At 32.8% G+C, this 24,525-nt stretch overlaps 1 long non-coding RNA gene across 2 annotated transcripts in view; it reads right to left on the bottom strand.

Annotated features, from left to right (window-relative positions):
• Positions 1 to 24,525, bottom strand: part of LOC144840091 (uncharacterized) — a 45,176-nt gene that overhangs the window by 6,754 nt on the left and 13,897 nt on the right. For both annotated transcript variants that reach the window (XR_013611833.1, XR_013611834.1), the window contains exon 2: positions 9,460 to 9,642. This is a non-coding gene — a long non-coding RNA (uncharacterized LOC144840091). The remainder of the gene's footprint in view (positions 1 to 9,459; positions 9,643 to 24,525) is intronic.

Below are 24,525 nucleotides of genomic sequence, written 5' to 3'. Positions count from 1 at the left end.
CTGCACAAATTTTAAAATTAAACATTCCTAATAAAATTGCTTTATAGCGTTTAAGTAATATTAATTTTTAAAATGACAACATAATCTTTTAAAACATTACTATTATTTAAATGGCACATACTTGCATGAAATCTACTATTTAATAAAAACTAGAGAATAACTTTATTCATATATTAGGATAAGAAATATCACATTCGATATACAAGTATTATTTTTCAGAAATTGGAAATTATCAATGCATATAAAATAAATTTACAAGATTGAAATCGAAAGATTGATAGCAATTTAGATCAAAATTTCGACAGAATGACAGAATGTTTATTACAATACATATTAATGTAATCATTTTAAAACACATGGGATAGATTAGGGTATTATAGGTGGTAATTACTAAATGAGTATTAGAATAATATTCAAATTTTCGAAAAAAGTTGAGATGATTGCAAATGACGGGAATAAAGAAAATATAAGTTCAGAAAAGCAGCAGCATGGTAGTTTAAAGTATAACCCTCCTACTACAGTAGCAGGCTTCTAAGCGCTGAATTATGGAATTCTATTTATAGATACAGTACATAGGTATTTCACAATTTTACCAGCAGTATTGATTATAAAATAAACATCACATCTTCATCACAGTATGAGATGTGACCATGTTACAGATCGATGTCTAGTATAGTGTGTCTATTTGGGCTTCACGTATAAAGGATAAAGGATCTTGAAACTATAGTATGAATATTGGGGTTATACTACAGTATAAATAACCGTGTTCTTGTTCGTATTAAACGTAAGAACCAATACAAATATTGTGGTTGCTACTACATGGCCGGTGAACCATTTTCAAAGAGCAAGTCTCTTGTTCCATTACATCATATTCATATTGATAATGCCAGTGAGTTATTAATTTTCATTTATGTAATTAATTTTCTTCAGATTTTTCTTTCTCAGAAATGATATTCGTTCTAGTTTAAGTTTTATTTATTTTAAAAGGCCAAAACTCGATAAGCGAAAGCTTTTTTTTTGGGTCTTTTGTCTTTAGTTTTGATTTTATGTATATGAAAATGAACAAACAAGAAAGAAAGACAATAAAGATTATACTATGATGTTGTAGATTTTACAAAATTTATCTCATAAGATACTATAATGAATTGTTCTGAATCAATCAATTATTCCATTATCCAGCTTCTTTGAATTGGCATCTTCCAACTATCAGGCCAAGTGTCGAAAATATCTTCTACTAGATTTAAAATATCACCTACTTAGCAAGATTGTCTATAAACGTTGATCCGTAATTGCCCGTGACAACAGTTTAGCGCCAAAACAAGAATCTGCGGTCATCCACCCATTAATGTCAATTAGACAGAACCACAGAATCATGAGTACTGGAGGTTTTTTTCATAAATTAAAATCACGTTATGTTCGTCCGAAGAAACGGAACGTCGTACTTAACCTTTCTATAACGTCTTAAGTGCACTTGGAACAGACGTTTCACATAGCTGCTGATTCGTTTAGATATATGTGCTTTCAGTTACATTTGTCGCTTTTTTGTAGACAAACTGAACGTACTGTGTTTGTATTAAAATTTTGGCTCTAAGTTGAATCAAATTGGTCGGCATTTTGGGTTGATATTACTTTCTTTCAAAGTGCATTTAAAATCAAATAGGCCTAATGAGCTTTCATAAAACAGGCGATAGGTCGACCGATCTAAAAAACAATTTTACGATTATAAAATTAGACACATTACAAACTTAGTTTAAAGGTAGAGAGAAACCCAAATAGAAATGGTGAAAGATAATTAAGCCTATATTAAAAAAAAAAATTAACATTTAAAAAAAAAATTGTTTATTTATTTAAAAGTTTTTTAATGAAATATACAGCAGAACATTATATAAAAAGGACACTATATTATTGTAACGGCTATACATTATGAAGTTATTGAAATGTAATAGTGCACAGTACTAAGGTTGGTAATGCTGAAAATATCGCACAAATATATGGTTATTTACATTTTAAGTCGCCTAAATTTAATGTATGTCAAGTTTAAACTTCCTTTTTTCGCGAGGGTGTGAATTTAAATAAATGTTTTCCATTTGATATTATAATTATGTTATTCATTGTCGTTCTATTTATTGCCGTAAGTAAGATTGTAATGAATCATAATACGGCTGATTTACATGTAATGTAATACATAAGCACCTGTTTATATTTTACCGTCTTAGTTTACTATGACATCGAGTACGTTGTATAATAGCATGCATATCCTACGTGACGGGGATATTTCACTCCATCCTCCCTTGATTAAAATACACTATCGATCAAGACAATCAATCAAAGTTAAAGAACTCATGAGTTGCTTTTTGATATTGACACACCTGGCTGCAGTACAACTTACGGATCGAAGACGGGTGACCCGATTTCAAGTTACTATTATAATACACTACAGCTGCGGTTGGTAAATTTATTCCACTTGGAGCGATGGACTAATGATACAAATGTGTGGATATGTGACCTGTAATTACTACCAAAGAGAGTGGTTGGGTTTTGTTGAATGATTTATGAGTTTGCAACAATCATTTCTTAATAAAAATATAATTGTGTTATTTTATTGTATTATTTATTTTATTTTTTAAAAGAAAGGCAGGTGATAATGACGTCACGAAATATGGAGAGTTATGCATGAGAAACTTTGACATCTAATAATGCATAACAAATCGTTTAGGTATAGGCCTATTCCAAATCATGGTAATGAAACCAAAATTAACAAACACTAATACGTTATTTTAACACGTACTAATTGTACATGAGTAGTGTGAATAGTGTCTTGTTCTTATTCCATTTATCAAAACACTAATTTAATTGTCTAAATATATACAAATAATAAAATAAATTAGTAAAATGGTATCGAAATTATTCCAGCTTAGAGGTCAAAATTACCTGTGTACTGTACCTACATTATGAAGTTCGTTGAACGCTACCTATAAAGTTAAAAATCAGTTATTGGCGATATTGCCTTTGTCTGGAAAAGCTTAGGGCATTTTTGATCCAAGACAAATCAGAAAACTCCAAAATACGACAGAAAAAGTACGACACATCCTAAAGAAAAACATTGATCGATGCTCTTGACGTGCATGTTTAATTGAAATGAAAATACAGTTCCCAACCTCTAATATAAAGTTGTAATAGATGTCTAAAAATGTCTAAATCATTATAGGTCTAGACCCTACACAGAATCTTTATAATATTCTTTATTAGGACAATTGTTTCTATACATACACACACTAATGTATCTATTTTGTATTACATTTGTTAAGTTGGGAAAGCCACTTGATAGTTCATACTTAACATACAGGTGCTAATTATACGATATGTTTGTTTACCTGCAATTAAATAAATTGAAATAAAAAAAATGATATTATAAGCATGTTATTCTGGAACCATAATAAAAAATCTTAAAGAGTCAAAGCTAAAACAGAGTTTATAAATATGTTGTTTTCAATATGTTGTTGCCATTTCAGTAAATTATGAATTTATGCTATAGGTGCTATGGATATGAAGAGAAATAAATGAATGAAATAAGAGATGGATGAAGTTATTTCAAAATGTAATTCTTTCAATAAGCAAGATGATAGCAATATGTTATAAATGGAAAGAGTAGAGTAGTAAAGATGAATGGTTCAGGAATTTATTCAAAGTTATGGTGTAAATAATTGTAGGTGTAATCCGGTTTAAACTTGAATCTTGATATTTTGTTTGACGTCATTCTGGTCATAGTGACATTTGCAGAAATGATTTTAGGGACTAGTGGTAGTGTTAATAAAGAATTAACAGTTCTTGCTAGGATATTTCTTTTGTTATTTTGTGAGGCAGATTATATTTGTGACGTTAGCATGCCTGGTGAACGATAAGCCTAAGATTAATCTAGTAACTGATCGTATAACCTCCATTTAAATCACTGTAATTTTGACGTTATTAATTTCTAATAAACGGTTTTTAAATTATTAAAAATTTAATTTTGTGCATGAATATGGGATTTTGATTCTTTAATTATAATACTACCAAGTAGCAAGTTCTATTCAACAGGCTTATACGAATAATAAGTATTAAACAATAAAAGATAGAGAGTGTTGACCCATTAACCCAATTTATATGCTTTATTTAATATACCGAAAGTTCACTAATCACTGCTATTACGAAAGTACAATACGTACATTTTCGACATTAATTATATCCTAATTACTGTCGAAAGATATGCAATAATCATGTCCTTAAGCTTTTGAATAATTATAAAGAGTGAACTGGTAAAGCTATATAAGGTACAGATTCTTAAGTTTAACCTACATTTTATGAATCAATTGCGTTTTAATGATAAAGCAATGGTATTTCTAAATAAGTGAATTTAATTAAAATCAATGATTCATGTATAATGGCTTATCGTTGTTTGGGATAGAAAGCTCAATCTAGCTATGTATGCAGGACATTTACATGGTCGCAGTTCTAGAATACAATAGTGATGATTTTGAAAAATTACCTAACAATTTATTTAAATACATGAAACAGATTATCTCTGAAAATGTTCATTTTAACATCGTATCCCAGTAGAAATAAACGAATTTTCTATAGCGGTTCGTACGTGTCGACGTTCAATAAAGCTACAGTACGGCAAGCCAAGTCCGCAAAAAGTCCTCAATCCATACCTTTCAACAACTATGCATTCATCACCAACACAAACCATTCATGTAAAAATTCAACGTAAAACTAAATCATTCATCGCGAATTAAAATCGGTTGTCGTCAATTCAAACGATTTATCGCAAAATCATTTATCGTAAAGTCAAAACGTTCATTGCGAAACCAAACCCTTCACAGTGAAGTCAAATTATCCATCGCCAGACCAATCATCGTGAAACAAAATCAGTTTCATGACCAAGTCAAACCGATCATAAAAGATAAGATCCCATAAGACCTAAGATCACAACACCTAAGACATAAGATTACCAATACTTCCCTTTCGCACCTGCCTTGTTAGTTGGGGAGCCAGAAAGGGTTTGCCTGCACCCTCTAGCAAACTATGTTAACAAGGTTTTTTGCTTGCTTATATCAATACAAATACATTTTTTTCTGTTGGCCGAAAACAAAATTGGGATGATTGGTCAGTACAGGGGGCAAAAGGGTAAAAAATATGGTCAAAGTTAAGACTTTGCGTAACTTGGTAACCACTGGGTGTATATTTGTATATTTATATTTGTGACAAACTACTCAAAAGACCCATGTTTCTATTCACTCTAATGGGCAACTTTTACCAAAAGTGGACGGAAACCCCTTTTCTGACCACTGGTCATGTCAAGAAATTGGCCATATGAATATCTCAGCAACCATTGGTCAGAAAGTGATAATTGTGGTCTCAAATTACTCGCAAAGTATATATTTGTATTTATTCTAATGTAATAAAAATCATAAAACTGTCAATAAACCCCTAATTTTGACTTTTGACATAATATAGCCGGCAAAAACATTTTTGCTTAGGGCACACTTTTCATATCTCAGAAATTGTTGGACGGATATGGTCGTATTTGGTGTCAAAATATTTCTATTCACTCTAATGGACAACATTTGCCAAAAATGACCGTGAAATTTGTTTACCATTGGTCAAGAAAATGGCCATATCAATATCTCAACCACCACTAGTCAGAAAGTTATAATTTTAGTCTCAAATTATTCACAAAGAATATATTTAATCTAATCTAAAACACAAAATGTTAAAAAAACCCTTATTTTAGCATTTAACCAAAAGCTGGTACAAACATTTTTATTTGGGTACGAGTTAGCTAAGTTAGGAACGACTTGGCGTTGAACGACTTGGGGATGAACGACTTGGGGATAATCGACTTGGAAATGAATGACTTGGCGATGAACTGTATTTCAAAATGAAGAATATGTTACATGTATTATCAAAAAAGCAAATTTCAGATTGAACTTTTTGTACAGGCAGGCTAGCTGTTTAGACAAGCAAAGTAGGAAACTTTTATGCTGTGCATTAATTCAGTGTACTATGCTGAAACAGTCTGGTATTCTGGTATAACTTCATTCCTTCAAAATAAACTCCAGGTAACCCAAACGGTTTATTCTCGACATTGCCCATAGGCCACACATTGGTCAGGAACAACTAAAAGCTGTTGGTTATCTGAACATAAACAACAGAGTTACATTACATTTCTAAGACTTGTCCACGCCTATAAAATATACTATGATGTAGATTGCACTTTTTTTAGCAGACAATTTTACAAAGATTTCTAAACATACGTATACTGTACGAGGAAATCAAATGAAAATTGTGTAATTCTTATTATCAAAGGGTTAGATTCGAAAACATTATTATTATAATACTATTAAGGATTGGAATAATCTTCCATCAAACATTAAAGGTATAAAAACACTAAATGAGTATAATGTGCATAGCTAGACTGATAGTGAACTTTTTCTATAATAAGCTTTTTTAGCTTTATAGATATTTCTTGGTATGTTGATTGTACCGAATAAAACAAACAAAACAAAGAGGAACGACTTGGATATGAACGACTTCGAGACGAACGACCTGGGGATGAACGACTTGGGGATGAACGGCTTGGAGACGACCGACCTGGGGATAAACGACTTAGAGACGAACGACTTGGGGATAAACGAATTGAGGATGAACGACTTGGAGACGAACGACCTGAGGATGAACGACTTGAGGATGAACGGCTTGGAGACAAACGACCTGGGGATGAACGACTTGAGGATGAACGACTTGGAGACGAACGGTTTGGAGACAAACGACTTAGAAGACAAACGACTTGGAGACGAACGACCTGCGGATGAACGACTTGAGGATAAACGGCTTGGAGACGAACGACCTGGGGATGAACGACTTGGGGATGAACGACTTGAAGATGAACGGCTTGGAGACGAACGACTTAGAAGACAAACGACTTGGAGACGAACGACCTGGGGATGAACGACTTGGGGATGAACGGCTTGGAGACGACCGACTTAGAAAACAAACGACATGGAAACGAACGACCTGGGGATGAAGGACTTGGAGACGAACGACCTGGGAATGAATGACTTGGGGATGAACGGCTTGGAGACGAACGACCTGGGGATGAACGACTTGGAGATGAACGGCTTGGAGACGAACGACTTGGAGACGAACGGTTTGGAGACAAATGACTTAGAAGACAAACGACTTGGAGACGAACGACCTGCGGATGAACGACTTGAGGATGAACGGCTTGGAGACGAACGACCTGGGGATGAACGACTTGGGGATGAACGACTTGAGGATGAACGGCTTGGAGACGAGCGACTTAGAAGACAACGACTTGGAGACGAAAGACCTGTGGATGAACGACTTGAGGATGAACGGCTTGGAGACGAATGACCTGGGGATGAACTACTTGGAGACAAACGACTTAGGAGACCAACGACGTGGGGATGAACGGCTTGGAGACGAACGACCTGAGGATGAACGACTTGAGGATGAACGGCTTGAGGATGAACGGCTTGGAGACGAACGACTTAGGAGACGAACGACTTAGGAGACAAACGACTTAGAGACGAACGACCTGGGGATGAACGACTTGGGGATGAACGGCTTGGAGACGAACGACTTAGGAGACAAACGACTTGGAGACGAACGACCTGGGGATGAACAGCTTAGAGACAAACGACTTGGCGATGAACGACTTGGTCATGAAACAGCTAGATTCATGGTTTGGTTCCACGATGATTGGTCTGGCGATGAATAATTTGACTTCACGATGAAGGGTTTGGTTTCGTGATGAACGTTTTGATTGACGATGAATCGTTTGAATTGACGAAGACCGATTTGACTTCGCGATGTATGGTTTGGTTGACGATGAATGATTTCACATGACAATGCATGGCTTGACAATGAATGGTTTGACTTGGGTTGATGATAAATGCATTGTTGTTGAACGGTATGGATTGAGGACTTATGGCGGACTTGGGTTGCCATACTATAGATTATTACAGAATTGAGAGGATGGAATGGATCCGCTAAAACTTTAGCAATTTGCATTGTCATATACATTAGAGCAAATTTAGTTCGATGTTTGAAAGATGAAACAACGGAATTTCGCGATAGATTGTATTTGGAGATAGAGAGCGCACACACAACCAGATAATATAGACCTTATGCCATCATAACCGATACATTGTGATGTCATTCCAAGTGTTAAGGTTTGAGAATAATTTGGTATTCGCTTTTATTGACTTGTATTAAGCGCCAGTCAATCAATACTTTGATTCTCATTGTAGCGGTTATCATGGTCAGCACAGTGGGGACAGAATCTTATTATAGCTTTTACATATATTTTAGGTAAATTATGAACTTAACGTTCTATCCGAATCACCGAGCAATTCTATACACAAACATGTGACACAAATAGAGCACTTTTATTCGGTTCCTAACCGATGTGCCATGAAGCTAATATGCCCTCCTTTCAAGGAAGATCAGATGTGCAGACTGTACTTTCTATGCCAATGCTTTGCAATCGAGACACAAAAGGAAATCATAATGAATCGGACATATACTAATGAAAAATAATAACCCAATTGACTCTGTTATTAGGATTCAGCGATCGAAAACATAAGCAGAACTTTCATTCTATTATTGTAAGTGACGAAGACAAGATTAACTCGAAATACAAAACCGAATTCGAGCGTTTTTAACACGTGTAGAAGGTGTGCCACGTGACTAAGAATTATACATGCCACATTACAATAGCTATCTATATCTTACTCACATAAATGTCGATATAGGTACATTACTGCATACCATCCATCTAATCATACAATTTGCTACAATTTACAGCTTTCAGTTTCAGTAAATTCTGTACATTGTGTAAGGGATTTTTTTGTAAACAAAAAAAAAATGTTTGGAAGACCGTGATGGCTCAAATATTTCATTATACTAGGATAATTTTAAAAAATCAAACTCTTTATTGCAGTACATTAATTTTATCTAAAGTCAATGCCCAGTAAACAGTAGGCCTACAAACTATTAAGAGAAGTACAGTATGTAATCAATTCGGTCATCGAACATTTTAGAGCACAAATATGCATGAGTGAATTTTCTATAGTGTCCTCTAATTTTTATTTTTCATTTGGCCCAGTTGTTTTAGCAAGACCACATAATTGTTTTTATGCCATAAAAATAAATCAATAATAAAACAGAATAACCTAACCAGATTTTCAATTAATGCTGTGCTTGACCGCCATTTTTAGACTTTATTAGTGTAATATTTTTGGTTCGGCAAAAATATGGTTATTTAGTTGGAATTCGGTGTTTTACATTAAAGTATCGTTTACACTGTTAAATTTAAAAGTACGACCAGAGAACAACCTTGGTATTTACTTTATTCAATAGTTCTTGCCAAAAATAATTATTCAAAATCCTTACCGAAATTAATTGACGAAGAATATGTAGAAGGACCCTATCTCTGACAACTTCTTGAACTTGACTATCGATATCTGCCATTGTATCAGCATTACCAACTGTTGCTTGTAAGGCTAGGATCACTAAAGTCATAAATAAACCAGCCTGTAACATTCTGCAATTGCACATTTTCTATATTTCCAAGGCCTAAAAGAAAACAGAAAATAAACACAGTTAATTTAAACACAAAAAGAGAATCTCTAAACCACAGGCAATAACTTTAGAGTCGTAGACAAGGTCCCTTTGTCAAGCGAACCTCCTTGTTTTGACAATCTATTCATAGCTAAATCCAAAAACATTGTAGTTGTTGTAAATGGTCCAATGAGTAAACAATACGAAGCAAATTTTAAAAATGTAATAGTATTTTTAAATACTATTATACTATTACATTTAAAACCATTTTAACATCAGATGTGCATTTCCTTCGCCATGGACGCCACTAGACCCGAAGCTTATAATCGAAGTAGAATTAGGATAAATGTCACTCATGTACACTATTAATGTTTATTGATTTATGATTAATAATTTACACAGTGTAAAAGTGTATTATAATTTACCTATAGGCCAACTGAGCGGAATGATATATAGAGGTAAGGTAATTGTATTACTAAAGTATTCATTTATATTTTTATGAACACTAATAGTGTTATTAAATTAATTAAACAAACTATCACCACAAAATACTAGGAATCTATTACGTCATCGTGTCATGCAAGGCAAATTGAAAAACACTTTATGTCACTGCAATAAAAATGTAGGCTAATAAAATCCACGCGATAATTTTATAGCAATTCCTTTTGATCGATTATGTCCCATTAAGTTTAACAATCGAATATATATTTCTGTTAACATGTTTTTCAGCATTAATGATAACGTTTTGGTTGTTTGTGTTCGAACTATGATGCTGAGTTTAATTTTAATAGTTGAGGAAACAGGTGAACATTTCCGGGTAAAGATACTTCTATTGTTTGTTTATTAGGGTACATTATTCCTTCTAGAAAAAAGCAAGGTTAAAACGACAACATTATACACTTGAGTCTGAAAGTGAGTGAGTAGCTTACAATTTCCAAATGAAAAAGTTATGAATTAGCTGTATTCACAGTATTCTGAAAAGCCGTAAGTCAGATACGATATAAAATTGATTATATTGTATAGGTATAACAATAGACAACATTGTAAAGGCACATTATCATCAAATTAAAAAAAAGTGGGGCGGGGTAGAAAAAAAAGCATTGAAGGTGTAAAACTTTTCCGTGTGTGACATTTTAAATCATTTTAAGTTGTTTCTTAGAAAGTGATATTTGTAACATGCTTTTTTAGTCGCGTGCAAACGCGACTCTACAGCTCACTATGTCGGTCGGTCGTCGGTCGGTTGGTCGGTAACACTAACTCAAATTTGAGCACGCGACTGGCGCCATGTATATGACCTTGTTTTCTTTCTAAACACTCAATGTGATTTCAAATTACAACATTAAATCTCATAAAGGAACATCAAGTCAATGTGAAAATATACCTAAATACAGTTTTATTTTGCTGTAAATATGAGCAAATTAAACATAGTTTTAACAATTTCATTTACTTAAATTCAATTTGACAGAAATTGAAATAAATTAAATAAATCCATTGGAACCGAGTACAGTATTTATACTTTACGGTAGCTCTAGCGGATTATGTAGAAATTGTTATATGCAAATTAAAAAAGTGATTTTCTTCAAATTCAAATCGAATTGTTGTTGCTTGTACAGTATTTGCAATTGAGATTCCTATCGTTTCAATAACAGGCAATTAACAGTCAGCAGCGAGGAGGAATCAAATGGTTAAAACAAAGATATCCGGACCACCTCATATCAAAATACTTATCACAGTTAGGTTTAAGTACAGTGCGATGTTTGATAAGACCAAATGTACGCACAATATGATATAAAAAAAATTGAAGCCATTTTGCAACCTTCATTGATCATTATCAGTTACTGATAAAGTCATGACTTCTTTCTCATTATTTCAATTTAATCTATTTTTTTTCAAATATAAGTAGGAATAGGAGTAATAAATAATAAGTTCAATGCTAGATCCCTCATGCGTAGCTCACTAACTCACAGAGGGGTGTTCCCTTAATAGGAGAATCTTATTACAAGGGGTTATCCATGGTGGTCAAATGTTAAGGTTTATAAATTTTCAACAAACAAATCATAGTTTCATTCTACGTGGGTGCTTTATTTGATTCCGTATTCTTCAACCATCATAATTATGATGTTTATTATTCACCTATTTGTATCTGATGATATGAGTTTTGCTAAGATTGTGAACGAATTTTGAGGAAGCACGTCACCAATTATCTTGTATTTCCTAAGGGTTCTCAATATAATAATTATTTTGGTCTGTAGCAATAGACGCATTGTAATCTGACAAGTCCAAAGTGTGTGATGTTAGTCCTCTAGGAAATGCTTATCCATTTCGGCATATTAAAATCAAACAAATTGAGATATCACTGTTTTAATAACATATACTTCCAACATAATAAGTAAGTTTACCGACCGAGATGTAGCTGCTTATTATACTTTTAAACCTAACGATACAATTATGAGTATTGGGATGTATATATGACAATTACGAAGAGTTATGTTCTTTAACGTTGATATGGACCAATACTATAACTGCACTTGAGACCAACAACTTTACGTCTATTCAAAAAGACAAACAGTGATCCAATCTGCGATTAACGTCATTAAAATGACGTTAATCGCAGATTGGATCAACAATGTGAATTGCGCAACCCACACCCAATGCTATCATTAATAAACTACATTCATAAACTATATTCATAATCATTTTGCACGACTACCCTACGTCATGTATTAGTATAGAATGATTATTGTAATTAAACTTCAGATATCTCATTTTCATCATTACTACCGGTAATACTATGGTACCAAGAGAATACTGTACCGTTATTATTTTTATTCACTTTAAATTATATAGGAAATTGAAATACTAAAGTGATAATTGGCAAGAATAGTTTACATTGTTACTGTAAAAGGTGCCAACTTAGTATTATTTTAGGTTTCAATGAAGTCAATCATGTAATTCTATTTTGTAAACTAATGTAAGTTTAGCTGGCTGGCTGGCTGCAGTCGCGTGCTCAAATTTGACCGACCGAACGACCAACCGACCGACCGACCAACATAGTGAGCTGTAGAGTCGCTAAAAATAATCGATAACATGACCTGATGATCTGATCTGATTGCCCTCGTAGTTTAGGTGGTTAAACTTTAAGTACAGTATATCTTTTGAATGCAGTGTATTTCACGTCCTGGCTTTCTCATTAATCACACTTAAATGGCTATAGACACGTTCGACTAAGTATTATAATAACATTAGTATGACATAATAATGAGTTAATCGGCATTTATGAGTATTAATAGTAGACGAGATACTGCACTATCATGTCAATTTCTAGCAGCACCAAGTGGTAACCTCATTGATGTATTTTTTTTGTCTAATAAGAAAGGCCCGGTCTAGTTTCTATTCTATTTATTAAAACAGAAATAAAATAGGAATATAAAATAATATAATTATAAGGAAAGACAATATGTTTTTGATGGAGCACAGTGAAGTTACATTTTTACTACAGTAATTATAGGCATGTTAATTGCAATTAAATGAATACTAACTAATACTTGTCTGGCCTTTATACGCATGCCACAATGTAGACCTAGTGGTGGCGCAAGGATCTTTCCGACGACGCGGGGGATAAATTGTGAAAAATAGAGCTCCTACGTCCCTGCAAAATGCAGTTTACATGAAGCGAAATTATAGGTCTTCAGGACCAGCCCACCATGGTCCCCAGACAATGCACTGACTGTAATATAGGCCTACTTCGAAATATTAAACGAAATGTTTAAATATCCCCGACGTAGCCCCGCCGCTGGCGCCACCACTGTGTAGACCTAAGTATAGTGCGTGTTTGTATATGCATAAGCATGAGCGTATCGAATTGAGAGTTGCTACTACGGCCACATTCATTGGTCCCCCTACAGGGATTGTGACGAATCCCATGATACGGTAACATTGGAATTTGACTTTTATTTATAAAAGTTATAATATATTTTTAGTCGCGTGCAAACACGATTCTACAGCTTACTATGTCGGTCGGTTGGTTGGTCGGTCGGTCGGTCTGTTGAGAGTTGCTAAGGTTGCTAGGTTCCTATTATCTCTGCTCGCAATTTATCCCCCGCGTCGTCGGAAAGATCCTGGCGCCACCGCTGGGTCTACATTGTGGCATGCGTATAAAGGCCAGACAATTATTAGTTAGTATTCATTTAATTGTAATTAACAAGCCTATAATTACTGTAGTAAAAATGTAACTTCACTGTGCTCCATCTAAAACATATTGTCTTTCCTTATAATTATATTATTTTATATTTCTATTTTATTTCTGTTTTAATAAATAGAGTAGAAACTAAGACCGGGCCTTTCTTATTAGACAAAAAAAATACATCAATGAGGTTACCACTTGATGCTGCTAGAAACTGACATGATAGTGCAGTATCTCGTCTACTATTAATACTCATAGGCCCGGTTGCATTCTGGATGGGAAACCGTCTAGAAATAGCGGCGGGTGCTGTATATACACCAGAGAGTGATGGTGTAATGATAATATCGGACTATTAGATCTCTACGATTATACGATCCCATAGCACTAGATTCTAGCCATTGATCCATTTACAATGTGAACGAATTATATATGATTTAAAAATTCCGAGATAAAAGCAAAATCATCAAATACAATTGATTTACTTTTATTGTTGTTCTACTCTTAACAATAAATTGTTATATACAGTATTTTGTTTTACATTGTTGTACATTGAGTTACAATGTATGTATTTAAAAATTGGTGTAATCAAGTGACTTGCTCAACAGATAGATTTAGAGCTATTTTAGAAACAAACAATATACCTATCTATGGACTACAGTAATGAATTTCATTCATGTCTATGACCAGTCTAACTACCAATTAATAATCATGTTAAGATAAATGGCGATTTTGCCGCTGTATGAGATTAAATATTGTGTAAAGTGTTTTGACCCTATTTCAACATTGAAACTTAATTAATTACATGAACATGAATATGATTTAATATGGTATGGACGGAAGTAATTTCACTCAATAATGGAAGGTCGATAGTAAGCCTAGATATATAATCTGCAATAGCATGATTAAAATAGTCATGAGATTAAAATTAAATGATTAAGATGTTGTTGAAGTTTCGAAATGGATACTTACAATTTTGTTACATTATATCAATGGTAATGGACGAAGAACAATATTGAAATGCGAAGTTCAAAGAACTTGAAATTAATTAAACCGATCAATAATAATCTTATGTACCTGAAGTACACTGGTGTTGATGGATTATATTTAAATAATACGTTTAACACCTACTAATAAGCAACTTGTTTATTGAAAATATAACACGATAATAATCCAACTAACTATTATTTAAAAAAATTAGAAAACCAAAATAATTTGTATACAAAATAATCAAATTCCCTGCAAATAATAGTTATAGTTAATGCATATATTTATAACCCGAAAGAGAAAAACGATCCAGTAACTTATTACAACTTATTTTCAAATGAATTAGGCCTAATTAATCAAATCCATAAAAATCAATGGCAGACGGCGAAAAAAAACCACCAATTATTCCATTTTTTAGCATCTAACTTATAGGTAGTGATTGGAAAGTGTTTGTCTTTTTGTAATAATACTACAGTCCTACGTTTAATCAAAAGCTCATTTCTCAAGCTTTATTTCTCATTTGCAATTTCGATGTGTTTTGTATTTTAAATCATACATGTACGATTCTAGCCGACGATCCTCAATTAATTTCAATTGTGGCAACAAGCATTAGCAATCACATATTATCGTCACCTGAACTCTTTCAGAAAATAATTAAAGCTGTATGTGATAGTAAAACGCTAATCGCTGAAATCAGCAAATCTATAGTTGACCAGGTTACTGACAGTGTTTATGACAGCGTTGCCATGGACAACGGTGTAACGGCGGCAAACATTTCTAGCCTTCGTGAACAGAATGACACTTTATTAGCTGAAAACAGAGCAATGGGGGATAAACTCGATGAATTAGAACAGTATAGCAGACGTAACTGTCTACTATTACATGGTGTTCCTGAGTCTTTTAAGGAAAATACAGATACACTGGCACTTGACGTAATAACAACAAGGATCTCAGAAGGGGTTGAACTTTGTGATATTGATCGCACACATCGTTTAGGCAGAAAGAAACTAAATCCTGGCTCCGATGTATCTAAATCCAAACCAAGACCTATCATTATCAAATTTACCTCATACCGCACTCGCTCTGATGTTTTTCGCAATAAACGACAACTAAAAAAATCTGGTTACTCAATTACTGAGAACCTAACATCGAGACGCTTAAATCTGTTACATCTAGCAACACGTAATGAATCGGTTGAAGCTGCATGGTCCACAGATGGAAGAGTACACTGTCTGCTAAAGAACAAGAAAAAGATCGTCATCAGATCAGATTCTGACCTCAACCATCTTTGAGTCTCCGCCCAAATCAGGAATGATCAACAAACAGCTAAGTACTCCTTACTTAACACAAACTCATAACTGAAAACAACATTCATAAAAGACGCTCTTCTTTTTCCTTCATATTATTCATCATTTTAATTTCATTTATCAATCATTATTTTGATTATCATAATTATTACTTCTATTTTCATCATTAACTTTTGTTTGACAATGTTTTTATTATTAAACTGGTGAGAGTGGCTGGATCACGAATGAGAGTCATGAAGAAGATGAAGCGGACAGAAGAGAAGAGGAAGTGGTCAGCCAGGGAAACAATGCCAAGCATCAAGATAGCCTATATACTTTTTGAATGGAAAATAATAACAATTTAACACTTTAAACATAAATACACATCTCCAACATTTTCAATTTTAATTATTTTTAATTTTTGTTGTTGTTTTCATTCATCATATCATATTTTTTATCAATATCAGTTAACTTAATTTTAACCAAATGTTAAATTGCAATTTTGATTCTTTTTTTTTTCTCTTTTTTAAGTACGTTAAGTCGTAGTTTTTTGTTTTTGTAACACATATATTTTTTTTTTTTTGGTATGTACTATGCAAATGATATAGACTCTAGCACCTCGGAACATGACCGACTAACCAACCTAATTTTTTCACCCTTTTTAAATGATTCTGACAATTTTACTACTAATATTGATCCTGATACACATTTTTTCTCTAACGACCAAAACTTATCTCAATACTACTACCCCAACTCATTCCCGAATACTAAATCTGACTGCTTTTCTACAATTCATTTTAACTCTAGAAGTATCCTTAAAAACATTGATCAAATTAAACAACTCTTAGAATCAACAAAGCATCAATTTGATGTCATTGGTGTAAGTGAAACCTGGCTTAAATATGATAACCCTCTTGTACAGCTCCCTAATTACCATTTTACTGCAAATCACAGAGACCATAAAGTCGGTGGTGGCGTTGCCATGTATATTCGTGATAGCCTTCAGTATTCCACAAGAAATGACTTGACTCTACACCCCTCTACATGCGAATCAATTTTTATCGAAATTACCAGACCAAATTTAAAAAACATCGTTATTGGAACAGTTTATAGGCCCCCCTCTTTTGACCCAAACACATTTTCAGATGAATTAGATTCTGTTCTTTCCACATTATCCAAAGAAAACAAGATTGTGTATATCCTTGGCGATTTCAATATTGACATTCTCAAATATGAATTTGATAATGAAGCCCGCCATTTTATAAATTCACTGTTTAGTAACCATTACCTTCCATGTATTCACAAGCCATCCCGTATATCTAAAACCACTGCTACTCTGCTTGACAACATTTTTACAAATCAGTTCGATCATCACAACATAAGTGGTTTACTGTATTGTGATATCTCTGATCATCTTCCTGTTTTCAATATTTCTTTTATTAATAATATTCCAACTGGCTCAGATGGGGAAGAAATTCATGAGTTCAGAAAAATAAACTATACATCCCTGGAAAACTTTCGCATTGATGTGGCTTCACAACAATGGCTTGAAGTTATAAATACTGACGATCCCAACACTGCATATAACAATTTTGACAATAAATTAAAATCACTTTATAATAAACACTTTCCCCTCCAAAAATCAAAAAAAAAAAAAAATAAAATAAAATCCTGGATGACTAATGGATTGCTAAATTCAGTTAAATATAAACAGAAACTTTATTCTAAATTCCTCCACTGTCCTTCTGTCGCCAATGAAAAAACATACAAAAAATTTCGCAATAAACTAAATACTTTGGTCAAACTGGCTAAAAAATCACATTACAAGGACACTTTCATTAAACATAAAAATAATATCAAGGCAACCTGGAAAACCATCAATTCACTACTCAAAAACCCCAATAATCGAAACTCTGATATCTCTATCAACTGTAACGGTGAACTGACTAAAGATCCCAATACAATATGTAATGCTTTTAACAAATACTTTGTAGAAATCGGTCCCTCCCTTGCTAACAAAATTCCCAATGTCAACAACTCATTTAAAGACTTTCTGCCAAATCCAACTCATAATTCTTTATTTCTTAATCCAGTTGATGAGACGGAAGTTATAAAAATTATCACATCCTTTGAAACAAACAAATCCCCTGGCATTGACGATTTTAAAACTAAACCCATTAAATATGTCGCCAATTTGATCTCTTTCCCTTTATCCCATATTTTTAATCTTGTTTTAACTAATGGTGTGTTCCCAGACAGGATGAAGATAGCGCGCGTTACTCCTATTTATAAGTCCGGAAACAAATCTGATCTCTCCAACTATCGTCCTATCTCAATTCTTTCAATTTTCTCGAAAGCCTTGGAGAGAGTGATTTATGAACGTACGTCCTCATTCATAAATAAATACAACATTCTCTACAAAAAACAATTTGGATTTAGAAAAAGCCACAATACTGCATCCGCTCTAATCGACCTAACTAATAAAATTGTTGATGGTTTCGAAGACCGTCACCTCACATTAGGAATTTTTATAGACCTCTCCAAGGCTTTCGATACAATTGATCACAATATACTCTTATTCAAATTATCTCACTATGGAATCCGTGGCCCTGCTTTAAATCTCTTCAAAAGTTACCTCTCTAATCGTGTCCAATGCACAAAATTCTCCAATTCAATCTCTAATTTCAATCATGTAACTTGTGGTGTTCCCCAAGGCTCCTTACTCGGTCCCCTTTTATTTATTCTGTACATTAACGATATCTATCTTTCTTCCCCATTACTTGATTTTTACCTATACGCTGACGACACAACTGTCACTTATTCTCACCCTGAAATCCAAACTCTGTTTAATACTACCAACTCCCACCTAGAGATGTTGTCCCAATACTTTGCTGCTAATAAACTTTCTATAAACCATAAAAAATGTAACTTCATCCTGTTTGGGACCCCCCAGAAGTTAAAAAATGTTGACCCATCACTATACAATATTACCATTGAAAATATAAACATCCCCTCTGTTCAATCAGCAAAATTCTTAGGTGTCCATCTTGACTCTGGCCTGACGTGGAAAACACACATTAGTGTAACTGAAAACAAAATTTCCAAAAGCCTTGGTATTATTTTTCGTTTGTCTTCATATTTACCCCCTAATATCCTACGCATCCTGTATTGCTCTATGATTCTTCCCTATTTGAGTTATTGTAATATTGTTTGGTGCAACACATACCCTACAAACCTTAATAAATTGCATACCCTCCAAAAGAAGGCTATCAGAATTATATCTGGCGCGCCTCCGCTTTCCCATTCCTCTCATTTATTTTCAAATCTTAATCTCATCAAACTTAATGATATCAACTTAATTCAACAAACCATTTTTGTCTACTCTGCCTTAAACAACATCCTTCCTCACCATCTTTGTTATATATTTACTTCCAATTCCTTCTATCATTCCCATCACACACGTACTAAAAATAAATTATCTATACCCTCCCATAGAACAAATTTTTTCCAACATAACATTCGATACTCTGGACCCACCCTATGGAACAACCTACCACCCTCCATTTTAAAATCTGCTTCCCCTAAGATGCTTCTCTCAAAATTAAAAAAATACACCTTTTCTACTTATTAAATATTTATTAATCGGTCATGTCTCGATCTGCAGTACCAACAGATTTTTTTTTTTTCGGTTATTCATATTTTAGATTATGAAATTTATTATGATTTTATTCAATGCATTTCTTTTCTTTTTTATTTGTGTTAAGGCTCGCCCAACACAAGATGTTACAAACATCTTTCTGGGCTTTTGCCTTCATTTTCTGATACACTTTTATAATTCTGTACAATCCTGTTTCTTGTTTTCCTACTGTATGTATTCAGATTTTGTAAATAAATGTCTATTGAATGAATGAATACGATTAAATTTATAGCGTTCAACCACGCAGTTAAGAAAACCAATTAGTATTGAGAACTATTTAATAGAAACTAGAAGCAAATAGGTTCTTTTGCTGGTGTATACAATTTTTGCAAAGAATATAAAGTTACTACACCGTACCACACTTCATCGCTGTACTATATTACTGATATGTAACACTTTTGGATTTCATAAAGAAAACAATTTAATATGTATTGTCCCCCAAAAACATGAAAAATGAAGATTAATAAAATCGGACTTTGAGCAGGCCATTTTGTAGTTTTAATCACTTTCATAGAAACAACATTTTGTAACTTATAAAAAGACAAAATAAACGGTTAAAAAATCTATTGGCTGGCAGCCAATTTGATAATTGTTTGCTTTAAATTACAGTTTTTCAGGTAGATAATTTTTTTTTAAACAAAAATTAATAATAATAATTCACAGGCGTAATCTCTGAGAAGGTTTTAATGTGGAAAAAAAAAGAAGAAACAAAATAAGATGTCACGAACGTCTTCAATATAAATTAGCCTTTCATTAAAGATGTATTGTCCCCCAAAATCATGAAAAATAAAGATTTTTAAAATCGGACTTTGAATAGGCCATTTTGCAGTTTTAATGAAGTTGTTCACTTCCATAAGAAAAAAAACGGGGGAAAAAATTATTTCACCTATAAAAAGACAAAATAAACAGTTAAATTACCCAAAAACTCATTGTCTTCCAGACAATTTGACCATTTTTTGCTTTAAATTACATTTTTCTCAGGTAAATAAATTTTTTTCAGACCCAATTTTTTGTGAGAGTGAATAACTATTATGTGACATTAAAATAACATATTCAACAAAAAAATTAAAAAAAATATTTTTTTAGGGGGACAATATATCTTTAAGGCAACACAGATTTTAATCTTCACTAGTAATTGTGGTCCAGATAAGATTCCTCATTCTGCTGTATCTATAGGCCTACTGTTTGTATTAATCAAATACTGTTGGTGGAAAAAATAAGAACAATTAAAATACAGTAGAACAGAAAATTGCCTTTTTGATTAAAACATTTTTGTCTCTTTAATATGATTGAATCAACTATTTATCACACTGAAACGTGCCCCTTTCCCTTAATAGGAGTGTCCCCAAACATTGCATTAAAAAAATAGATATCAGCCATTTTAGTAAGAAAGATTCATAAGATATCAATTGTCGAATCACTAATTTGTGAACTTTGTTTAGAAAAAGAACAAACTTTAATACACATGTTTGTTGAATGCAAAGTAATTGATATCCTGTGAAGGAAAATATAAGTTATTATTGAACAAAAGTTTTAAAAAAAAAGTGACTTTAGGTAAATAAAAGATATGTTTTGGTATTGAAAATCATAAAATAACTCCAAGCAATTAATAACTTTATAGTGATTGCAAAACTGTATATTTATAATTGCAAAGTTAACGAAAAAAACCTCACATAAATCACTTGAAATCTGTATTTGAGAGGCATAGGAAAATTGAACAGTACATTTAAAAAAAATAGTTAGACTTATATTTCGCATCTTTCTTTTATTTGTTTAAATGACATCTGTTTTTGGTTAATAATAGCCATATGTTTTGTAACTTTTAAAGGTTACTTTATTATTATTTTGTATTAATTTGTAATGTGAAATCATATATTATTTTGTAATTTTTTTATTTTCCTCTAATATACCTTAAAATTTACGGCAAAATGCACGTAGTTTGAAATTTCTCAATTTAGAAATGTTATTGAGGTTTTTATTTTAATGTATTAATATGATTTGATATATGATAACAATTTAATATTACAAGAAATATGCCGTAATAAACCTATTAAACGTGAATCATATTGAAATCAGTAGATGGAAATAATTAATATGCATGCGCACGATTTCTATTTCTATTTGCTGATTGTGGTTATTGATTTATATTTTAAGCCTAATTTGATAATAGTTAACTTAAATATCCATTTAAAAATTAATGTGAAGATGATAATTATAATACTAATATAGGCCTAACATTATTAATTCTAATTTCTAATTATATTTTACAAATGAATATTTATTATTTATGTTGTTAATACGTTTTCTATAAATATTTATCTTTTGTTCATTATTTATCGTATTGCTTAATAACAAATTATCTGAACTTTGTTGTAAGTTAGTTTTCAAATATTTTAAAGAAGTATTCTATAACTATATAATGGCCTCAGTCTGACAAACGTATGGATATAATGGTTTTACTTTATAAAATCATTAACACAATATAAATGATGATGTGAAAGCTAATTATTAGTTTTTATTGTCTATAACAAATGGCAAACAAAACGATCAATAATTTTTATAGGTGTATGTCAAATAGCAATATTAAACCTTGTTATTCAATAATAATTATATTTGAAAGAAACTAATCAATTATAAATGACCTAAAACTGCAAGAAAACAGAACATTATTCATGATTAATTGTTAGTACCTCTGGCAAGTAATGATAACGAGGAAACATTTAAATGAATAAATAAGCTCCGCAGACTAAAAGTAACAACCAATTAGCAAAAATTTCAATGAAATCAGGTCTACATCAGGCTACCTCTATTTAAAAGATTAGTCTAAGCTTGTTTCACACTATACTACTAGAACATAACGCAAGAAACTAACCGCAATTCAAGGGAGCTGACGAATGGCAAGCGATAATTCGAATAATCCACCGCTTGTGATTCGTCGAATAATACTAGTGGGATGAAATCAAGCATTAGCTGCAACAACATTCGGAACAATTGCAAACTGGTAATTGCCGACAAAAGGTCATTACAACAAGGCAATATACATGGATGCAGTCGCGTGCTCAAGTTAGTGTTTACCGACCAACCGACCGACCGACCAACCGACCGACATAGTGAGCTGTAGACCGCGTTGCACGCGACTAAAAACTTTACTACTACTAATAGAGGGCAGGCTATAGCCGGATACCGAAATTTGTATCTACAGGATAGTTGGTCCCAGTGCATGATATTAAGTTACAGATGACCTATTTTCTGAATAAACAGAACCTAACCCTCTAAATGATCTTTAGAACCCAGGGTTCACAATTTAGATGGGTCCACTAACAAAATACTAACAGGTTCTAGTCTTATCAACGGTTCGGCAAGTCAGCTAGTGTAGCGCGATTGATGTTAAGTTGTGAACCCTAGGTTCTTTATCTACATTATAGTATAATGTAGATAAAGTCTTGCAGCCGGTTGTTTAAAAAAATGTGTTTGTTGGCTTTATTATTTTATACATAATTATATACATACATTGTTTTTATTTTTTATTCTCACTGGAAGTATCTAGATCAGGGCTTTCCTGTTATGGTTAAATTAAATATATGATTTGTTATTTGATTGAGTGAAAAAAATATTTTGTGTGACGTGATTTCAATTTTCAAAAACATGATCGTCAGTCGATGGTTCGGGGTATCGATCAATCTTCGCGCGTTGTGTGTGGAAAACACTTTCTCAGCAAGTTTGCTTCATTAATAATGCATGACGAAAGACTTTATCGAGTCGGACCGCTAATATTTACACATTTTTACGCCATCGTTCATGATTTCTTGGTTTTTTTTCAAGCGTTGCTGGGACACGCGGACGTGAGGTGTTGCAACACCAAGCCCAGCCACGCGTGAAAATTAAAAAAGTTTTTATGCTTCTCAACTTAGCCTAGAACATGTTTTTGCTGATATCTTAATCTAGGCTTACACTAAAGACTAACAATAAATTGAATTGTTTTTTATTATAATTTAGTTTAACTTACACTTTACACTTAAAAGTGTGGTGAAAAACATCGGTGCATGTCAGATTTTAACGAATTTTAACGTTGATTTTTACCCCCTCTTTACCCCCTTTTTATACCCTTTTCCTGTAAAATCGTTGAATCCGGTCAATTCAACAGAGTACAAACCAACTTCATAATCTAGGCTCACTTTAATTGCTACTAATTATTGGTATATAGGCCTACAACATTTGAGGACTACGCACAAAAACACGCGAAATTCATTGGTCGAAGAGTATCCATAGAATCCGTCTTCTATAGCCTATAGAACAGGGCTCAAATTGTGTTTAGTTGCTTTAATACGGACATTCATACGTTAAATAAATATTATCGTAAAAATAAATAAGTAGTCAATTGAAATATGAGAAATGAAAGAAAATGTAAGATGTTCATTTGTCAGCAGTGTAGATTATCTTAATATAATTTTCTAGCATTCTAATTTGGAAAAATATTAATAACATATCAAATATTATTTGATTATATTTTTATAGAACGTCACAATTAGAGGGGACACTTCCCCGTGAAACAATCAGGAGAAATAGTATGCTTTAACACTCAGGCAACCTCCATTCAATAGGCACCCTATGAAGGGACCACTTTGATAATATGGGTTCTACTGTACACATTGTTAAGAATTACTGAAATAATTATAAATTTGTATATACAGTACTGTAGTCTTAAAGATGCGAAAATGCCACAGTGGGAAACAATATTTTATTCCGTA

This window comes from Antedon bifida, chromosome 4 (genome assembly GCF_963402885.1).
Source record: "Antedon bifida chromosome 4, ecAntBifi1.1, whole genome shotgun sequence".
NCBI lineage: Eukaryota > Metazoa > Echinodermata > Crinoidea > Comatulida > Antedonidae > Antedon > Antedon bifida.
Note: the sequence above shows the minus strand (reverse complement) of the source record. Positions and strands in the feature narration are given on the sequence as shown.